This window comes from Ranitomeya imitator, chromosome 10 (genome assembly GCF_032444005.1).
Source record: "Ranitomeya imitator isolate aRanImi1 chromosome 10, aRanImi1.pri, whole genome shotgun sequence".
NCBI classification, from domain to species: Eukaryota; Metazoa; Chordata; class Amphibia; order Anura; family Dendrobatidae; genus Ranitomeya; species Ranitomeya imitator.
Genome location: NC_091291.1, coordinates 70,036,160 through 70,057,458, shown reverse-complemented (window position 1 = coordinate 70,057,458; position 21,299 = coordinate 70,036,160). Strand labels below are relative to the sequence as shown.

General features: G+C 45.2%; 1 protein-coding gene across 4 annotated transcripts in view; it reads right to left on the bottom strand.

Annotated features, from left to right (window-relative positions):
- The window catches only part of LOC138651858 (germ cell-specific gene 1-like protein), a 212,386-nt gene that overhangs the window by 170,459 nt on the left and 20,628 nt on the right, over positions 1–21,299 (bottom strand). For 2 of the 4 annotated variants that reach the window (XM_069742415.1, XM_069742417.1), the window contains exon 1: positions 7,305–7,453. The exons of the other annotated variants lie outside the window; for them this stretch is intronic. The gene's annotated coding sequence lies outside the window, so the exon portion shown is untranslated. Of the gene's footprint in view, positions 1–7,304; positions 7,454–21,299 lie in introns of those variants that run through there. 4 annotated transcript variants of the gene reach the window in all.

Genomic DNA, 21,299 nt, shown 5'->3' with positions numbered 1-21,299 from the left:
TTTTGACAATATATTTCTGCTTCATCTTGCCCCTGAGAGAGAGCTAATAAAGCTTTTTCAGCCTGAATCTCCTGGTTAGGTTCCTCATAGAGCAAACCCAATGCCAGAAAAAACGCATCCACATTAAGCAACGCAGGATCCCCTGGTGCCAATGCAAATGCCCAATTTTGAGGGTCACCCTGCAGGAAAGATATAATAATCTTAACCTGCTGAGCAGGGTCTCCAGAAGAGCGAGATTTCAAAGAAAGGAACAGCTTGCAATTGTTCCTAAAATTAAGAAAACTAGATCTATCACTAGCAAAGAACTCTGGAATAGGAATTCTAGGTTCAGACATAGGAGCATGTACAACAAAATCTTGTATATTTTGAACCTTAGCAGCAAGATTATTCAAGCTGGAAGCTAAACTCTGGACGTCCATGATAAACAGCTAAGGTCAGAGCCATTCAAGGATTAAGAGGAGGAAAAAAAAAATCAGCCAGGCTGCAATTAAGGCTAGGCAGCAACCTCAGAGGAGAGAAAAAAAAAAAAAAACTTCCTCAGACTACTTTTCCTCCTACTTCAGCCCAAACATTTATGGCCGGCTATACTGTCATGATTCCAATGGCAGGGAATCACAAAAGGACAAGCACCAACGAGCTCTAGGGTGATGGAAACTGAGCTGACCGCGACCCTAAACCTGAACACACAAATAACAATAGCCGGGGAACGTGCCTACGTTGATCCTAGACGTCTCGCACCAGCCGAAGATCTAACTTCCCCTATTAGAAGAAACACAGACCTCTCTTGCCTCCAGAGAAATACCCCACAGAAATAGCAGCCCCCCACATATAATGACGGTGAAATGAGAGGAAGGCACATACACAGTATGAAAACAGATTCAGCAAAATGAGGCCCGCTAAAACTAGATAGCAGAGGATACAAAAGTAAACTGCGCGGTCAGCAAAAAACCCTTCAAAAACACATCCTGTAATTACTTGAACTCATGTTCCAACTCATGGAACATGAGGAGCAATTACAGCCCACTAGAGCAACCAGCAGCAAAGAAACAATTATATGCAAGCTGGACAAGACAAAAATAAAGCAAAACGTGGAACAAGAAAATCAAAAACTTAGCTTGTCCTGAAGATTACTGAAGCCAGAAGCTGAGGTAACAAAACACTCTGATATCCTTGATAGCCGGCGGGGAAATGACAAGAAAGCCCGGTTAAATAGGAAACTCCCAAATCCTAATAGAACAGGTGGACACCAGAGACAGCAGAACACAAATCACCCAGTACCATCAGTAACCACCAGAGGGAGCCCAAAAACAGAACTCACAACAGTTCTGGTCGTCACAGTGGTATTGCTTTCCTCCCGGGGAGAGTGAGGCTACGTTTGGAGGCAAGGAAGGATAACTGCCTCCAGGTACCACAAACATGCAACACTTCACACTCCAGGCCACCAGGGGGAGCTTCTGATCCTATTTACTAGGTCACTCCCCATATAGAGATATAACTGGTAGTCTGGTGGGAAAGTTAGTTAGTTGTCGGCTGAGCTCAGTTAGTTTCAGACAGCCGTCTGAGGAGGACAGAGGGTCCACGGAGCTGTGCATGCCCACAGAGCTGCAGCTCCCAGAAAGAGACATTGAAGGCCGAATTGTTTGCAGCGAGCGTGCAGGAGAGGAAGCACAGAAGAGGATACCAGAAGGGGACCAGCCCCGAGCAGGCTGCCTGCCGGACACCGAGGTTGTGAGGACCTCTATGCCTTACATCAGAGAACGGCAGGACAGCTAATTACACGTTACCTGTTCGCACCTACACCCAGGAGGCACGGTGACACCCCACAGAGCTGGGTCATCTAAGAGATCCTATAAACAGGCTAAAGTCACCCGTCATACGGGTTTTGTCCTATCCTATCCGGGGGACAGAGAGAGAGAGATAACATCTGTGGGGACCTTATGTGAAGCTTAGCAGTAATGGACTACACCACTATAGTGCAAAGGAAGGCTTTTATTCTCCACCTGGACAAGGGGACTCTGGACTTGCCTCCAAACCGGTCTGGAGCTCTGGACTGTGGATGCTGAAGTCTTCAGTAAAGGTAAAGAGACTGCAACCTTGTGTCCTTGTTCTTCACTGCGCCTCTCACCATCCTATCATCTACACATCGGGAGCCCTGGGGATACACTTCACCTGTGGGAAGTTATACCATCTAGCTGCCATAACATCACCCCAGCGGACCCCTTAAAGCAGCGTCGGTCCCCACTGACCGAATACCACAAGTGGCGTCACGAACATAAACTCTATCCCTTTAAACACCTTTCCCCTTTTACATGGGTGCCCTGGGCCACGGACCAGGTTGCAGCTACCATGGCATCCCCCTGTGAACTGCAGGACAAAGCACCGAGTACCCCTAGCACACAGGGCGATGTGTTACCAATGGTTTAGTTGGTGACTGTGGTCCCAGCTGACTTCAGATCATTAACAAGTTTTGAACAGCTGACATGTGCCCGCAATAGCCGCAGGTGGAATCCCGATCCACCTATGGCTATTAACCAGTTAAATTCTACTTTTAAATGCTGACAGCAGCATTTAATAGGCACTTCCCACAATCGCTCCGGAAATCCGCCCATCGGTGACCCGCATCATGTGATCTTGGGTCACCGATGTGTTGGCATGACAACCGGAGGTCTCTTGGAGACCTCTATGGTTGTCAGTGCTGGCTTGCTGTGAGCGCCACCCAGTGGTCGGCGCTCATAGCAAGTGAGTAATTCTGCTATAGAGAGGCGATCTGATCATTGCCTCTATGTAGCAGAGGCGATCGGGTTGTGGCAGCTTCTAGTCTCCCATGGAGACTACTGAAGCATGACAAAAGTAAAAAAAAAATGTTTTTAAAAATATTAAAAAAATAAAAATATATAACAGTTCAAATTACCCCCTTTTCACCCCATTCAAAATAAAACAATTAAAAAAATCAAACATACACATATTTGGTATCGCCGCATTCAGAATCGCCCAATCTATCAATAAAGAAAACGATTAAGATGATTGCTAAATGGCGTAGTGAGAAAAAAAGTCAAAATGCCAGAATTAAGTTTTTTTGGTCGCAACGACATTGCATTAAAATGCAATAAAAGGTGATCAAAAGGTTGTATCTGCACCAAAATGGTATGATTTAAAAACGTCAGCTCAGCACGCAAAAAATAAGCCCTCACCCAACCTGAGATCACGAAAAATGGAGCCGCTACAGGTATTGGAAAATGGCTTCATATTTTTTTTTAACAAATTTTTGAATTTTGTTTTCACCACTTAGATAAAAAAGAACCTAGACATGTTTGGCGTCTTTGAACTCTTAATGACCCGGAGATTCATAATGGCAGGTCAGTTTTAGAATTTAGTTAGCATAGTAAAAAAGCCAAACAAGAACAAGTGTGGGATTGCACTTTTTTGCAATTTCATCGCACTTGGAACTTTTTTCCTGCTTTCTAGTACACAACATGGTAAAGCAAATGATGTTGTTCAAAAGTACAACTCGCCCCACAAAAGAAAAGCCCTCACATGGCCATATTGATGGACAAATAAAAAAGTATGGCTCTGAGAAGAAGGGGAGCAAAAAACAAAAACGCAAAACCGAAAAAAGCTCTGGGGGGTTAAGGTATTAATCTTACCTAAGAGACATTGGATAAGTCTGCTGTATAGTGGGATGTCTAGTACTCATCTCACAGCCACAACAGACTTCCCTCTTGGCATCTCATTGTCAGCTCTCCATAGCGGAGCATGTAGCTTCCTAAAACCTGCACACACATAGGCACACCTTGCCTATCCATAGGCATGATTATAACCTGCTAATCACCTTTCCTGCCTAGACATTGGGCCATGGCTCGATGCTAGTTTATAGATGAAAGCAATAAGATTTTCAGTAGTTTTATTGAAAGAAAAACCAAGTTTCTCCAGTATGGCATCAATCCGGTAGTCCAATGAAGCCTAGGATAAGTCAATAGGACAGGTCATCAATCCCTTTGTACCTGCAAATTGTCCAATAATAGTCAACTTATATACAGTAGCTACCACATTAGACTATTTAACAGTATGTTAAGCCTCAGTTCTCATTACTTAAAAAAAAATGCAAGTTACTGACCACCCGTTTTACAGAGAAGAAGCTCAAAACGTAATTGCTGGTGGCCTCAATGCTATCTTCTTGGTGTCCATAGGTGCATTGTCCTGGGGTTGTCCTGGGGTTGTGGAGTAAACTGATCTCCCTTCTAACGTGAATGTAGTCAATAGCAGTTTGCCTCACGTTTCTTGGAAAGTGCGTCTGTGAGCAGTGGAAGGATAAATTCACGGCCAACAGCAATTATCTATCGAGCTTCTCTATGTGGAACAAGGGGGTTAGTTACTTGCATTTTTTGAAAATGATGTGAGCCCCGATACCTGTGTTGTCTTGTCAAAAATGTCTGCTGTGGTAGCTGTATCCAGATGCATTTCTCAATGGTTCACTAACAATGTAAGGATTCCGGACTTTCCTGGTGTCTGTTTGCCCTGATCCAATATGGAGTCCTGGATCTCACCCTTTCATGGAACTTCCTGTCTGTCCTGACTATTTAAGTCTGGGTCTTGTGTTCATCTGTGCCTGAGTATTTTGTGCTGCTGGCTTCTGAGCATCTGCCTGTTTGCTGGTGAACTCCCTGCTTCTTCTGCTCACTACTCGGTGGTCTGCCTCACCCCATTCAGCTACCTCTCTCCTCTGGAACTGCTGCGACTTGCTGCGCACCAGTGGAAGGATTTCCTTTGCTTACAAAACTTTTCCCAGTGTTGTGCCTCTTTGCACAACCACACCAGGTGAGCAAGATTCAAGCTGTGCTTTTCTCTCCAAGAAAGATCTACTCATCTACTACGCTTAGATAGCGCTCTCCCTCTTTCTTCCCTCGTCCTCTCTTTTCCAGGACGTCATTCACATGACGCATCATCTGTGAACAATTGGTCTTCTACTAACAAGTACTGTGCACACGTGTGAGCAAGTTTTGCTGGACTTCATCATTTAAGTACTGTGTGCATTGGCACTAATAACCTTATTGGACTTCATCATTTAAGTACTGTGTGCATTGGCACTAATAACCTTATTGGACTTCATCATTTAAGTACTGTGTGCATTGGCACTAATAACCTTATTGGACTTCCTCATTTAAGTACTGTGTGCATTGGCACTAATAACCTTATTGGACTTCATCATTTAAGTACTGTGTGCATTGGCACTAATAACCTTATTGGACTTCCTCATTTAAGTACTGTGTGCATTGGCACTAATAACCTTATTGGACTTCATCATTTAAGTACTGTGTGCATTGGCACTAATAACCTTATTGGACTTCCTCATTTAAGTACTGTGTGCATTGGCACTAATAACCTTATTGGACTTCATCATTTAAGTACTGTGTGCATTGGCACTAATAACCTTATTGGACTTCATCATTTAAGTACTGTGTGCATTGGCACTAATAACCTTATTGGACTTCCTCGTTTAAGTGTCTTGTTTGCTTCCACATCATTTCCTTGCTGGACTGGTTCACATTAGCGGTCGCGCCCCGCTACTCTGTTTGCTGTGATTTTCTATATAGAGCTGAGGACCTCGTTACTATTGCAGGAATATCTGTACTATATTTTGTTCGCTACTCTGTTTGCTGTGATTTTCTATATAGAGCTGAGGACCTCGTTACTATTGCAGGAATATCTGTACCATGCTTTGTTCGCTACTCTGTTTGCTGTGATTTTCTATATAGAGCTGAGGACCTCGTTACTATTGCAGGAATATCTGTACCATGCTTTGTTCGCTACTCTGTTTGCTGTGATTTTCTATATAGAGCTGAGGACCTCGTTACTATTGCAGGAATATCTGTACCATGCTTTGTTCGCTACTCTGTTTGCTGTGATTTTCTATATAGAGCTGAGGACCTCGTTACTATTGCAGGAATATCTGTACCATGCTTTGTTCGCTACTCTGTTTGCTGTGATTTTCTATATAGAGCTGAGGACCTCGTTACAATTGCAGAAATATCTGTTAGTTCTGTTTTTGAGTAAATACATCTTTTGTTGCAACTTTGCTCTCAGACTGGCTTTATCCCATGCTAGTAGTACCCGTATAATTATTACAAACAATTTCACTGTAATGGACAAATCAGAGGAAAAATGCTTTTAGTTTTACTTTAAATTGCAGAAGTTTTTTAATCAATACATTTTCCTCTGTCTATGAGAGCGTGTACTTTATGTATCCCAGTGCATTTCCATAACTTGGCTTCCATTTACCGACCAAGAAAATTGCCAAAAATAAGTCAAAATAAATAGTGATGTAACGAAGGTTATCTTACTACAGGTAACGAAGTACTGAGATGCCATGGTGAAAAAAATGTGTAATCTGATACCTCACCTGACATCGGTCAATAGCTTGTGCCATGCTACATTATCTTAATCATGTTAAGGGAGATAACCGACAAGTTATTAAGATGGGTTCTTATCTTTCCAAGTTAATCTTGGCTACATCTGTGGTTCTGATCATTAATCCAGTGGCATTTTCCATATATAATGCAATTATTTGTCCGCCTTTTGACAAACAAGGCACTTATAATTTGTTTGCGAGATTTGCCACAAATATCTTATAGATGCAGTTCACCACCCCAACAGGTGGGTTGGGAATCTGGTGACCGCATTAAAATTAAGTCACCTTACTCTACTCTTTGTGGAAAATCTTATCACAACCATGTAGAAAGTAAGAACCGGCAGTAGCATTCTGTATTGCAGATGACACCCCATAATCTCAGCCCTAAGATGAAATAACTCTAGGCATGCATGTCATAAGGCTGCAGCAGTGGAATTTTAGGAAATATGAGCAAAGTGAGAACAATATAATTTAAAATCAAATAACCAACATCCAACATTTAGATTATCTCATCATATGCAATAAACTAAAATACATGTTAAACCTCAACTATTTGTAACTGATTTTTTCTGTTTAAATAACACAATGGGTATAAGTGTCTCAGTTTAGATGAATAATTACTGAATATTTATGTGTTACGTTTCCTTTAATACACACTGGTAACCGTGCCATAGTAGATCTACCTGCCGTAATTCTAAAACCAAGTCAAAGACAACTAATTATTTCCAAGTGTCAGTGATTATTAAATCTTGTACTGTTACAAGAGAAAGCAAGTAACATTATACAGGAGCTCCATGTTCCAGCTAATAGTGGAAACCACAGAATTGCTGATACTCATTTTAAGTCAAACAGGCATAATTGATATTAAACAGGTTTAGCTTGTAGAACAAATACTTACATGCAGAATTCATGAACGTAAAATCCATCTAGAATAACGCAATAAGAGTTATCGGAACCTGCTGCTCTGAAGAATGCAGCAGATGATATGACATGAAGATGTGAGAGTTAAAATGATATGACTAGAGATGAGCTGTTAGGATGATGTCTGCTCCACAATGCGAGCCAGGCTTTTTATTATGATGTGAGAATGAGTAAAGCTGATTAAAATGCCTTGATTATCTGCTTGGATAGCGTAACATCAGTTTTAAGGAAGATTAACAGGACTTTAAAAACATTAGCAGCTCTTTGGGTCTGGCCTTATCCCACAAACAGCTGACTTCATTAGAAATCTGCCTATAATAAGCATGAAGAAGTAGGATGAGAAAAGACAACATTACATAAAAGGCACAATGTCTCGCTATTTATCGATGTTACTATCAATCTTATCTGATTTATTGGTGGGATGGAATACATTTTTACATTACCAAGCTCAGAGGGAGCAGTTCAAGAAATGGGACAAATCGTGACCTGGTGTAACAATGTAACCCGCAGTTCATAGTTTTATGGTTTTTAGATGTATTTAGATGTTTATGGTAGAGTCCAAAACTTTCCAGGATGGATAGTCCTCTTTTCCAGGGAAAATACACCAAGGGGTAAAAATGTACCAGATATGATGGCCCCCTCTCATTAAAGGGTTTGTCTGATCTTAAGCTACAAGTCTGCAGTCACTCTTTTTGACTGTAGACTTTTGAACGCACTGTGCTCTGTGAGGGTGCTCTGCCCATTACTGGTGGTCATGTGCATACTCCCTGGCACATTCTGACTAAATGGGAGCTGCTTTGCTCAACACAAGTGTATTGAGCAAGGCCATGAATGGTCTAAGGGTACCGTCACACAGTGGCATTTTGATCTCTATGACGGCACGATCCGTTACGCTCCAGCATCGTAACAATATCGCTCCAGCGTCATAGACTGCTGTCACACTTTGCAATGTACGACACTGGAGCGATAATTTCATGACGTATGTGCGATGTAGAATCCGTTGGTTACTATGCGCACATCGTATACAATATCGTGCACACCTTTGTTACACCATGCGATCATGCCGCCACAGCGGGACACTAGACAACGAAAGAAAGTTTCAAACGATCTGCTACGACGTACGATTCTCAGCGGGGTCCCTGATCACAGGAGCGTGTCAGACACTGCGAGATCGTAACTATATTGCTGGAACGTCACGAATCGTGCCGTCGTAGCGACCAAAGTGCCACTGTGTGACGGTACCCTAAGGGCTCATTCAGACATCAATGATTTTTATCATTCGGAAAAAATAAGCCAAGTTTTATCAGTCTTTTTATCAGATTTTATCAGATTTTTTAAATGATCTCTGTGGCAGTTTTTACCCTCAGAATTTATCAGTTTTTCTTATATGAAAAAAAAATGATGGATTCTCAAGCTTCTGCTATCAATCTCTGAAAAACGGAAAGCAAACGCATGGCATGCAAGTGCTGTCCAATTTTTCATAGACAAATAGAACTTCATTGGCGAGTTTGAGCCATCACTCAGATCAAAATCGGACAAGACTTTGTGAAAAAAATACAAAACATGTCAACAGTCCTCCATACTATAGGAATAAATTCGATGTCCGTGTATGTGTGAGCAGGCTGGCACATGCAGTGACCAGCAGGAGGCAGATCAAGGGTTAACCGGACATGGAAAACGTGAGGTAAAATGCGGACAGAATAGAAAATACAGGGGTTCGGTTGGGGAGAAATCAGTGCATGTAAACAAAGAAAGTCTTTCTCAATGAAGTCACTTATCCATCGGGTGTCCTCTGACAGGACTGGTTCCGGAGTAAATAATGGTGCCAACAGCTGTCGGCGCGATGTGGTTCCGGTGTGGTGCTGAAGAAGGCGATGATACATTCCTGGCTGGCAACATTGAGTCTTTGAAATGTCCTGTGGAGTCCTCAATAAGGAGACTCCAGTGGCTGGCAATGTATAGGCCACAGTCCATTAAAATGAAGTGAAGCTTGAGGAGTATGAACGAAGGATTCAGGAAGCGATACCCAGTCCCTGTCTAAATCTCAGTCAGGCGACACCCATGCAGCACTGACCATTAAAGAGCGATTGGCACCTCAATGGCTGGGAGCCAACCTTCATATGACGGGCTTCTCATCAGAGTCTCTGCGGTAGATTTCCCTCATGGCCGGGAGCACCTTTCCGCAGCTAACGGTCCCTGAAGCAGGAGCTCTTTTTCTTCTCAACTAAGCGCTCTGCCTTCCCGCCAACTCTCTCTGTACCCGCGAGCTGCGCTCACCCTGGTAACCCTTAGTCACGCCCCCTGTCGGCCCGTGCACAGATCGATCTGGATCCCTAAACTTTCCCCCAGACAGCAGAGGAGACAGCCCCGACAGTTCCGGACACAGCACAAGAAAGGCACCCTAGCCTGGTTTCTCTTCTTACATATGGATCATTATACAAGGACTGCCCAAGGGTCTCCTGACCTGAACTTGACAGTGTACTAGGCATAGATGAGGCTATCATGTTGAGGTCAGGAGACCCATGGTCAGACTGGGCATCGCTGTCTGTACATGGACCTTGTTTCATAGACATCTGAATTCTGCCTAACAGGTAAAAATTCAATCTGGTAAAAGCATGGATCAAACAGTGTCACCAACAATCATCAAAACAATCACACAATTGACTGACGATTGATGGACAAGGCAACAGATGCTTTTGCTATTAGTCTGGTTATTGTGCGCTTCCCAGTGAACGTATTATATATACACATTCGGTCCCAACAATCGGGTACATAAATACTTCACCGCCAAGCTCCGCAATAACCACAAAAAAATTAGCTGCCACCGCTAATTGTTTATACTGGCCAATTGGACATGTATTTCTGGTAAAAGTATTTTTTTCCTCTTTTTGTTTCTGGTAAAGTGGGGCCTCACACGGCTCCAGGGATGCGGATTATAGCACAAGAGGGGCATAGATGTTAAACTGTATATATTTAATTAAAAAAAATAGGCAGTATTTATAAAAATATACAAAAGATATTACAAAGGGGACAAGACAATACAATATATACAATCATATAAAAATAAAAGGGATAAACAAATGAAAATTACTAGACTTGATGTGACAGGAATAACACAGAGGGGAGTGCTCCAGTTGGAAAATTATGTAGTGCCACAGCGAGCTGTATCTCCCAGCCCTGAACAATGGCTCTTTTTCAAAATTTGCTTTTTCCAGATATATACTGTAAGTCACGCCCCCTTGATGACCCCAGATGGGGCTGGTAAATGGGATGCGGCTGAAGTATCAAAAATTATGAGATCTCTGAACATAAGGATATATGCCCCACTGGAGGTCCCAGACACAAGATATTAGTGTCAGATTTCCTGTCATGATTTTAGCTCTCTATAGATACCATACATGTCATATCCAACTTTATACATCCTGCTGATTTTAATTTGAGGCTGATGCGCAGCCCACACGGCGATGCAAGTAAATGCATTATGTTCGCCACTTCGTCACGCCGCTGATAATATGTATTCCATGACCGTAAGAGCTACACCTGTCTCAAAATATAATATTTATATTGGTAGCCGGTGGCATCCTTGCTGCCTGTAATTGTTTTCAACCCAGGAAAACTTACCCATACAGGAGAGAAAAGTGTCACTTAACAGCCTGTTGTATAGACTTCATGTCTGCTCTGCATCAGATAATCTACTTCAATTACCTGTTCACGGCAGGGGGTTGTAGAACAACAAGGATCAGATGGATTGTTAGAGTGTTAGCTCATTTTGTTTAATTTACAACATGATGAAGCCATACTTGTATACTCAATATGTGTAACAACCCTGCTGGCATCACTGCATGGCCTCCCATCCCCCACCTGCATTACACTCAAACTCTCTTACTTCTCTGGGCCTTGTTGCGACTTCTCTCTGCTGCCAGCTCCATGCTGTGTGCCTCATGTCTGCTGTTTGCTCTGTGCATGCTCTGTCTGTGTGCATAGGGGGGTGGCGCCGGTAACTCCTGTGTCTTATTGAGTCTGTGTGCACCTTGCTAAGGTGTCACCAGCCGATAGCCATGAGGCTTCCTGCATTTAAGACTTCCCCACCCATTGGTGGGGGCCTGTGCAACTTACTCCCTCAGTCAGTTCTTAGCTGCTGAGGTGCCAGGCCCTTTCTCTGTTACTCTTGTGTTCCGCCACCCAGGGGGGGCGCTGTACCCTGGTCTGTGTCCTGTGTTTGCGACCCAGTGGGGCGTTGCACCCTGGCCTGTGTCCTTGTGTAGCCACCCAGTGGGGCTTTGTACCCTGGCCTGTGTCCGCCACCCATTGGGTGTCGTACCCTGGCTTGTAAAGTAAATCAAACCTGGCACTCAACTTAAGGTGATTTTCTTTTGTGTTTATTACAGCAAATGAAAAATAAGACATTTCGGCCGCGTCGCTGAAGCACAGACTCACCGGACACCTCCGGCAGGATTCTCTATAGAGCACCTCAACATAAACTGACATAAAGGCGCCACATAAATAACCACGATTTCTCTAGTCACCTTCCACGACAGCCACTTCGGAGGTTGTCTTCCCCGCCCTAATAGGGGACAGGAACACAAGAGGTTAAATACCCCTCCCCTTCCTGCACCGCCAGTGTTTTCCTGTCCCCTATGGGGCATGAAGAGTTTCTGAAGGGGCTGCCGTGGCCGGCGACAGAGCTCCACTTACCCAGAAGCCGGGCGGCATGAAGGTCGGGTTTCCCTCCTTGATAATGCCGCTCCCGTCTCCTCTCTTCGGAGCGACTCGGGACCCTCCCGCCCCTCCGGCGCTCCCTTTGGGGGCAATGCGGGGCGGTGATGTGCTTGCCGGGGGCCTCTTGCAGCGCCCCGGTTCCCTCCTCCACAGCTGCAGCGCTGGAGGTGGCGCGCGTCCCGGGCTGGGGCCGGAGAGCCTGATGACTTCCGGGTTAAAGCGCGCCACTTCCGGTTCAACCAGGAAGCGTGCCATGGAGCGCACGCCGGCCGGCAATGGCGTCCAGCAGCAGAAGCACGCCATACAAACAGCGTCGGGGGCGTTCTTGGACCTACCCCAATCGGGCCACATGTGGGGGGGAGGAGCACTGCACGCTGGACCACCGATCCTTATAAAAAGATCCGGGTAGCAAGGTAAGCTGTCTGACTGTTAGCAACCTGACGGACATGGACAGTGACAGACCCCCTTGCTCTGCATCTGCAGATGCCAGCGTTCCCCCTCCTACCAAAGTAAGTAGCAGGTGTTGGGCCCAGCTATCCCCTATATACATATGTGCTTTTATGTATATATAGATATTCCTCTAAGTGGCTTAGCAAACCCTCTCTCTCTCTCTCTCTCTTAGGGAGAAAAGGTTTCCGACCCTAAAAAGTCAAGCCGCAAATGCAAAGTGTGTACGGCCAAACTCCCATCAACATACGGGAAAAAGCTCTGCCAATCCTGTACGGATGAGGTCCTGCGCGCCGAACAACCCTCGCTGTTGGATAGCATTAGATCCCTCATTAAAGATGAGGTCCATTCTTCTATGGCTACCTTCTCGCAGATGTCGGTGCCTCAGCCACCCCCTCCAAAAAAGAGGAAAAAAGCCCCAGTAGAATCCGACCCGGACTCGGGAGAAATCCAGTCCTCAGGTTCAGAGGATAACTGGGAAAACGAAGGCTCCACTTCTACCCCCACCTGTAGATCAGAAAACAAAAAATATTATTTTAGTTCTGAGGACATGAGTGAACTAATCGGTTTAGTAAGAAGCACCATGGGGGTAGAGGATGAAGAAGTTACACTCACAGTACATGATGAGATGTTTGAGGGTCTGAAACCCAAAGACCAAAAAGGGTTCCCGGTGCATAAGAACTTACGAGATCTAATTCTGCATGAATGGGACCTCCCTGAAAAAGGTCTGACTATACCATCGGAACTGAAAAACCGGTACCCATTAGATGGGGATAACTCCTTATGGGAGACCCCGAAAGTAGATGTTCAGGTGTCTAGGGTAACTAAAAAAACTGCGCTCCCCTTTGAGGACTCTTCGCAACTCAAGGATCCGATGGATCGTAAAATAGAGAGTTTATTAAAAAAGTCCTGGGACACCTCCACAAATCTGCTAAAATCTAATATAGCCTCTACTTGCGTGGCCAGATCTCTATTTATCTGGTTACGCAAACTTGAGGATCACTTGACTCAAGGCACCCCAAGAGAGGAGATTTTAGACTCCCTACCCTTACTACAGAAAGCTACAGGGTTCCTAGCCGATGCATCTGCTGAATCGGTTCGAGTAGCCGCGAAAGCTGCCGTTCTCTCTAACTCGTCCAGGAGAGCACTCTGGATAAAATCCTGGGGAGGCGATTTTGTCTCCAAGTCCAAATTATGTAGCATACCCTTTCAGGGTCATAATGTATTTGGACCCGTCCTGGACGATATTTTGGATAAGGCGGCAGATAAAAAACTCCATTGAATCAGAAGATTCTTCTCCCTGGCCATGTGAAATCGGCGCTAAAATGGTGGCTAGATTATCAAAATCTCCAGAGAGGGGTCAGCTGGGACCACCTTCCCCTAAAAACACTCCGCTCAGATGCCAGCAAAAGAGGCTGGGGTGCGGTGGTAGAGGGTTTCCACTTTCAGGGACAATGGACATCGGACATCAGCAGCAGCTCCTCGAATCTAAGAGAATTGAAAGCTGTGGAGGAGGCCCTAAAGGCATCATCAGCACTGATCAAAAATCATCACGTTCGTATTTACTCGGACAATATGACCACAGTGGCCTATCTACGACATCAGGGGGGGACAAAGTATGCCTCTCTAAAAGAAGTGGCCGCAAGAATATTCTTCTGGGCAGAGAGGAACCTTCTATCGGTCACAGCAGTACATCTGAGGGGATTGGACAACACTCAGGCGGATTTCCTCAGCAGGAAAGACGTTCATCCGGGAGAGTGGTCCCTAAACCAAGCAGTATTTCAGTCCCTAGCCGAAAAATGGGGTACTCCAGAGGTGGATTTATTCGCCAACAGGCAAAATGCGAAGGTGGAAACATTTTTCTCCCTTCATTACAAAGACAAGGCACAGGGAATAGATGCCTTTTCACACCAGTGGAAATTCAACCTTGCATATGCCTTTCCTCCCATTCCCATGCTGGCGAAAACCCTGCAAAAAATCAGGACAGACGAAGTGACCACAATCTTGGTTGCCCCATTGTGGCCCGGGAGGAGTTGGTACGGCGCCCTATTAGATATGGCCCTGGAAGGTCCCTGCCTTCTACCTCAAAAGACCGATCTCCTACACCAGGGTCCTCTACTACATCTGGACCTAAACAGACTGAACTTGGCTGCATGGCTACTGAAGCCACAATCTTAAAAGCTAAAGGACTCTCAGATGACGTAATCCAGACCCTTCAAAAAAGCAGAAAGGCAGTAACCAATGCCATCTACACTAAGGTCTGGAAAAAATTTACGTCCTGGTGCTTCCCAGAAGTTCCAGACCCCTTCAATCCTGATATAGCAAGGATCTTACAATTTTTACAGAAGGGCTTGGATATAGGCCTTACCCCTAGCACACTCAAAGTACAAGTATCGGCCCTTAGTAGCTTTTTTGACTCAAATTTAGCCAATCACCGCTGGATCAAGCGATTTATGACAGCCGCATCCAGAATTCGTCCTACACTCCGTACTAGGGTACCCTCCTGGGACCTCAATACTGTACTTAACGCACTAACCCAGGATCCATTTGAACCCCTGGATGCTATATCCATAAAAAACTTAACTTTGAAAACAATCTTTCTAGTCGCAATCACTACGGCTAGACGTATTGGTGAATTACAGGCCCTGTCAATACAGGAACCCTATTTAACGGTCACTGCGGATAGCATTGTACTAAAACTAGACCGATCCTTTTTACCCAAGGTGGTCTCAAATTTCCACAGAGATCAGGACATTCTACTTCCTTCTTTTTGCCCAAACCCCTCCAACCCTAAAGAACAGGCCTTCCACACCTTGGATGTTCGCAGGGTGGTTCTATTTTACTTACAACAAACTGAAGCCTGGCGAATTGATCAAAATTTATTCATTCAGTTCTCCGGACGAAATAAGGGAAAGAAGGCGGCAAAAAACACCATCGCAAACTGGATCAAACAGTCTATTTGCTTGGCTTATTCATCGCAGGGACTAGATCCACCTGCCTCTCTGAAGGCACACTCTACCCGAGCAATGGCAACATCGTGGGCAGAGAGGGGGAATGCCTCAGCAGAGCAGATATGCAGAGCCGCCACCTGGTCGTCCATCCATACGTTCACCAGACATTACCGGCTAAATTTCAATAGGGATTTAACGTTTGGCAGACGTGTTCTGCAGGCTGTAGTCCCTCCCTAGAGAAATTAGCTGTTGGTACTACTCCGAAGTGGCTGTCGTGGAAGGTGACTAGAGAAAATAGAATTATTCTTACCGTTAATTCGGTTTCTAGGAACCTTCCACGACAGCACTAATTTCCCTCCCTACCTGATATTCTTATTGGATGATTCCTGCACTTTTGTGGTAACTATACATGCTACTGTGTCCAGGAAAACACTGGCGGTGCAGGAAGGGGAGGGGTATTTAACCTCTTGTGTTCCTGTCCCCTATTAGGGCGGGGAAGACAACCTCCGAAGTGGCTGTCGTGGAAGGTTCCTAGAAACCGAATTAACGGTAAGAATAATTCTATTTTCCTGCCCCATTTGGCAGCACATTACTGAAGAAGGCCAATACAGGCCGAAACGTTTTATTTTTCTTTTGCTGTAATAAACACAAAAGAAGTTCACCTTAAGTTGAGTGCCAGGTTTGATTTACTTTATTGCCACACGGTGTGGGAACCTACCTCGGCACCTTCTCCAGTAGTGCATACGGTATTTCATTTTATAGTACCCTGGCTTGTGTCCATGACTCTGTACCTTGTCCCGTTCCTGACTCTGTCTTACTCTAGTCCTGTTCCTGTGTCCGTTTATATCCCTCCCTTGGTTTCCTTTCCCTGCTGTGCGTACTCTGTGTCTGACTTTGCTCTGCTCTCAGCTCTGCACTCTGTGGCTTTGCTCTCAGCTCTGCACTCTGCGTCTTGCTCTGCGCACTGACTTTGCTCTGATCTCAGCTCTGCACTCCGTGGCTTTGCTCTCGGCTCTGCACTCTGACTTTGCTCTGCTCTCAGCTCTGCACTCTGTGGCTTTGCTCTCGGCTCTGCTCTCTGTAGCTTTGCTCTGCACTCAGCTCTGCACTCTGACTTTGTTCTGCTCTCAGCTCTGCACTCTGGCTCTGCTCACCTCTCGCTCTGCGGCTCTGCTCCTTGCGGTTCTACCTGGCTCCGCTCCTTGCGGTTCTACGTCTCCTGCTCTTGGCTCCGCCTCCTGGGTTTCTGCACTTGGCTCCGCCTCCTGCGTTTCTGCACTTGGCTCCGCCTCCTGTTCTTGGCTCCTCCTTCTGCATTTCTGTTCTTGGCTCTAGCTCCTGTGCTTCCACTTTGCATCTGCTCTTGCGGTCTTTCTCTACCTATTCATAAGTCCTCCTGTCTGAACAGGTTCTTACCTGTTTTACATACCTGCCTGCAGACCAGTCCCTACCAGTTCTTCCAGTGTACCAGCCTTGTCCGCATGTCCCGCCAGAGCGCCAGCCGTGTCTGCCTGTCAGACAGCCAGCCCGCCTGCCTGGCAGTGTCTATGTTGTACCCATCTGCCTGCCTGTGTCCCAGCCGTGCCCGCCTGCCTGCCAGAGTGCCAGCCGTGCTCACTTGCCTGTCTATGTTCCGTTCTCCGGTGAGATCAGCAGCCACAGCCAGACATCACCCTGGAGTAGTACCTGGTAGCTTCCTGCCGCACAAGCCTGTCCTCACCATCAGAGGCTCCAGCGAATACCAAGGAAGCTACTTAGTTATGTCCCTTCCAGAGTAGTCTGGTCTGTGGCCCAGTGGGGCACACCCCCGCACTCACGCGCTAACCAGTCTGGGTGCGATCGTGACAATATGAAGGTAATATGTCCTCTCTCAATAGATGGTTTAGAGATTGGTCCTATTTTACATAGTAATATAGTTAGCAAGGCTTGAAAACGTCATTTGTCCATTCAGTTCAGCCTATATTCCGTCAGAATAAATCCTCAGATCTATGTCCTTCTAAAGAACTTAATAACTGTAAGATACAATATTGTTCTGCTCCAGGAAGACCTCCAAACCTCACTTGAACCCCTCGACTGAGTTCACCATCACCACCTCCTCAGGCACGGAATTCCAGATTCTCACTGCTCTAACAGTAAAGAATCCTCTTCTCTGTTTGTGGAAAAACCTTCTCTCCTCCAGATTCAGAGAATGCCTGCCTGCCAGAGTGCCAGCCGTGCTCACTTGCCTGTCTATGTGACCCTTTGTGACTGTCACCTTCCTTGATATAAACAGATCCTCTGAGAGATATTTGTATTGTCCCCTTATATATTTATACATGGTTATTAGATCGCCCCTCAGTCGTCTTTTTCTAGACTAAATAATCATAATTTTGCTAATCTCTCTGGGTATTGTAGTTCCCCATCCCCTTTATTAATTTTGTTGCCCTCCTTTGTACTTGCTCTAGTTCCATTATATCCTTTCTGAGCACCGGTGCCCAAAACTGTGCACAGTACTCCATGTGCGGTTTAACCAGGGATTTGTACAGAGGCAGTATAATGCTCTCATCATGTGTATCCAGACCTCTTTTAAAGCACTCCTAGATCCTATATGCCTTGGCAGCTGCTGCCTGGCACTGGCTGCTCCAGGTATGTTTATCATTAACTAGAATCCCCAAGTCCTTCTCCGTGTCAGGTATACCCAGTGGTTTCCCATTCAGTGTGTAATGGTGATATTGATTCCTTCTTCCCATGTGTATAACCTTACATTTATCATTGTTAAACCGCATCTGCCACCTTTCGGCCCAAGTTTCCAACTTCTCCAGATCCATCTGTAGCAGAATACTATCTTCTCTTGTGTTGATTGCTTTACATAGTTTTGTATCATCTGCAAATATCGATATTTTACTGTGTAAACCTTCTACCAGATCATTAATATATTGAAAAGAATAGGTACCAACACCAACCCCTGTGGTACCCCACTGGTCACAGCGACCGAGTTAGAGAATAAACCATTTATATCCTCCCTCTGCTTTCTATCACTAAGCCCGTTACTTACCCATTTGCACACATTTTCTCCCAGACCCAGCATTCTCATTTTGTGTACCAACTTTTTGTGTGGCACGGTATCAAACGCTTTGGAAAAATCAAGATATACTGTGGCTCCCCTGAGGGTCCAGTCGCCACAGAGGTACTGCACAGCACCTCATCCAGAGGTGTAGTATCCCACTCTCGGGTAAGGAGGGGGGCACTACCCAGGACTCTAACACTCACACCCAACACAAACCATTTCAGACATACCCTTAGGGAGGATGACCTCATCCCAGGCTGGATAGGACTGGGTGGGGTAGGTAGGAAAAAGGGGAGGAGATTAGAAGGCGAGAGGACAGTGGGCTTGAGCAGTTGGTCCAAGGAGACCGAAGTAAGAGGAGTGAAGAGTGTAGCTAAGGAGAGAAGTGTGAGGGAGAGATAGAAAGAATCTCCTGGGAGGACAAAAGGGGCCCGCATCCACGCCGACTGTAGTCAGGTGGATGGACCAGGTTGCAGTCAGGGGACCGGCCCCAATTTGGAGAAAATCTTCAAGGTTCAGCTAAGAAACCGGAGGCTGTGGCATCTGCAAGAGTCACGGCCACATCCATCCATAACTGGCTAAAAAGGCAGCCATATAGAATCCAAGGGACTCAGAGGAAGTCGCCCGAACAGGTTCGTGGCTGCTGGCTTTGGACATTGTGGGTGAGGTGCTGGGCAGGAGAGGTGGAAGCCAGCATAGTGAGCTGACCAGAGAAAGACTTGAGCGGAGTCCTGGAAAAGTGCACCTCAATTTACCTGGGAGTTTGCTGGGCCACTGACCTGATGGACACAGCACCCAGCTGGCGTTTGTCGACTGGAGAACTGCGAGTAAAAGTGGAAACTGCACCTTGCTGTGTCCTTTGAGTTATTGCTGCGTCACCTGCGCGGCATAACCACAACTGCCATCTTATCACTTAACCCTACAACTGCCCTGGGGCTAGCTTTACCCATGGAGAGCTGCACCATCTTTGCTGTGCTACCATCGCCCCAGAGGATCTGACTGCAATGTCGACTATTATATCCGAACACCACGGGTGGTGTCACGAACAATCCCCTACGACATTTCCCCCATAACCTTTATACCACAAAATGACAATTTGCTTATGGACACCCAGGGCCACGGACCGGGTCACTGCTGCCATGATCTTCCCCTTTAAGAACTGTGTCAGACCCGGTACTGAGTACCCCACATCCCTATGGGGTACTCCAGTGCTACGTCCAATGACTCACCTTGGTCCAGTCTATAGGTTACCTCTTCATAAAAACTGATTAGATTGGTTTGACAGGAGCGAATCCTCATAAACCCATGCTGATATGGAGTTAAACAGTTATTCTCATTGAGATAATCCAGAATAACATCCCTCAGAAACCCTTCAAATATTTTACCAACAATAGAGGTTAGACTTACTGGCCTATAATTTCCAGGTTCACTTTTAGAGCCCTTTTTGAATATTGGCACCACATTTGCTATGTGCCAGTCCTGCGGAACAGACCTCGTCGCTATAGAGTCCCTAAATATAAGAAATAATGGTTTATCTATTACATTACTTAATTCTCTTAGTACTCGTGGGTGTATGCCATCCGGACCCGGAGATTTATCTATTTTAATATTATTTAGCCAGTTTTGCACCTCTTCTTGGGTTAGATTGGTGACCCTTAATATAGGGTTTTCTTTGTCTCTCAGCATTTCACCTAGCATTTCATTTTTATTTTCTCATTTTCCCATTACATTTTGACAAACATGTACAGCGGGGGAAAAAGTATTTGATCCCTTGCTGATTTTGTAAGTTTGCCCACTGACAAAGACATGAACAGTCTATAATTTTAAGGGTACGTTAATTTTAACATTGAGAGATAGAATATCAAAAATAAAATCCAGAAAAATCACATTGTACAAATTATATAAATTTATTTGCATTTTGCAGTGAAAAATAAGTATTTGATCCCCTACCAACCATTAAGAGTTCTGGCTCCTACAGACCAGTTAGACTCTCCTAATCAACTTGCTACCTGCAGTAAAGACAGCTGTCTTACATAGTCACATTTATAAAAGACTCCTGTCTACAGACTCAATTAATCAGTCAGACTCTAACCTCTACAACATGGGCAAGACCAAAGAGCTTTATAAGGATGTCAGGGACAAGATCATAGATCTGCACAAAGCTGGAATGGGCTACAAAATGATAAGTAAGAGAAGGAGACAACTGTTGGTGCTATAGTAAGAAAATGGAAGAAATACAAAATGACTGTCAAGTGACATCGGTCTGGGGCACCATGCAAAATCTCACCCCGTGCGGTATCCTTGATCATGCCTTGTTTAATGCCTTGTTAATGATCTTATTGCTGCTGTGACCACAGTCACCAAGAAAACGAATGGTAACACATTACGCTGCAAAGGTTTAAAATCCTGCAGTGCCTGCAAGGTCCCCCTGCTCAAGAAGGCACATGTGTAGGCCCGTCTGAAGTTTGCTAATGAACACCTGGATGATTCTGTGAGTGATTGGGAGAAGGTGCTGTGTGTCAGATGAGATAAAAATTGAGGTCTTTGGCATTAACTCAACTCGCCATGTTTGGAGGAAGAGAAATGCTGCTTATGACCCAAAGAACACCGTCAAACATGGAGGTGGAAATGAAACATTATGTTTTGGGGGTGTTTCTCTGCTAAGGGCACATGACTATTTCACCACATCACTGGGAGAAGCCATGGATGTAGCCATGTACTGTAAAATCCTGAGCGGCAACCTCCTTCCTTCCGCCAGGACATTAAAAATGGGTCATGACTGGGTCTTTTGGCAAGGCAATGACTCAAA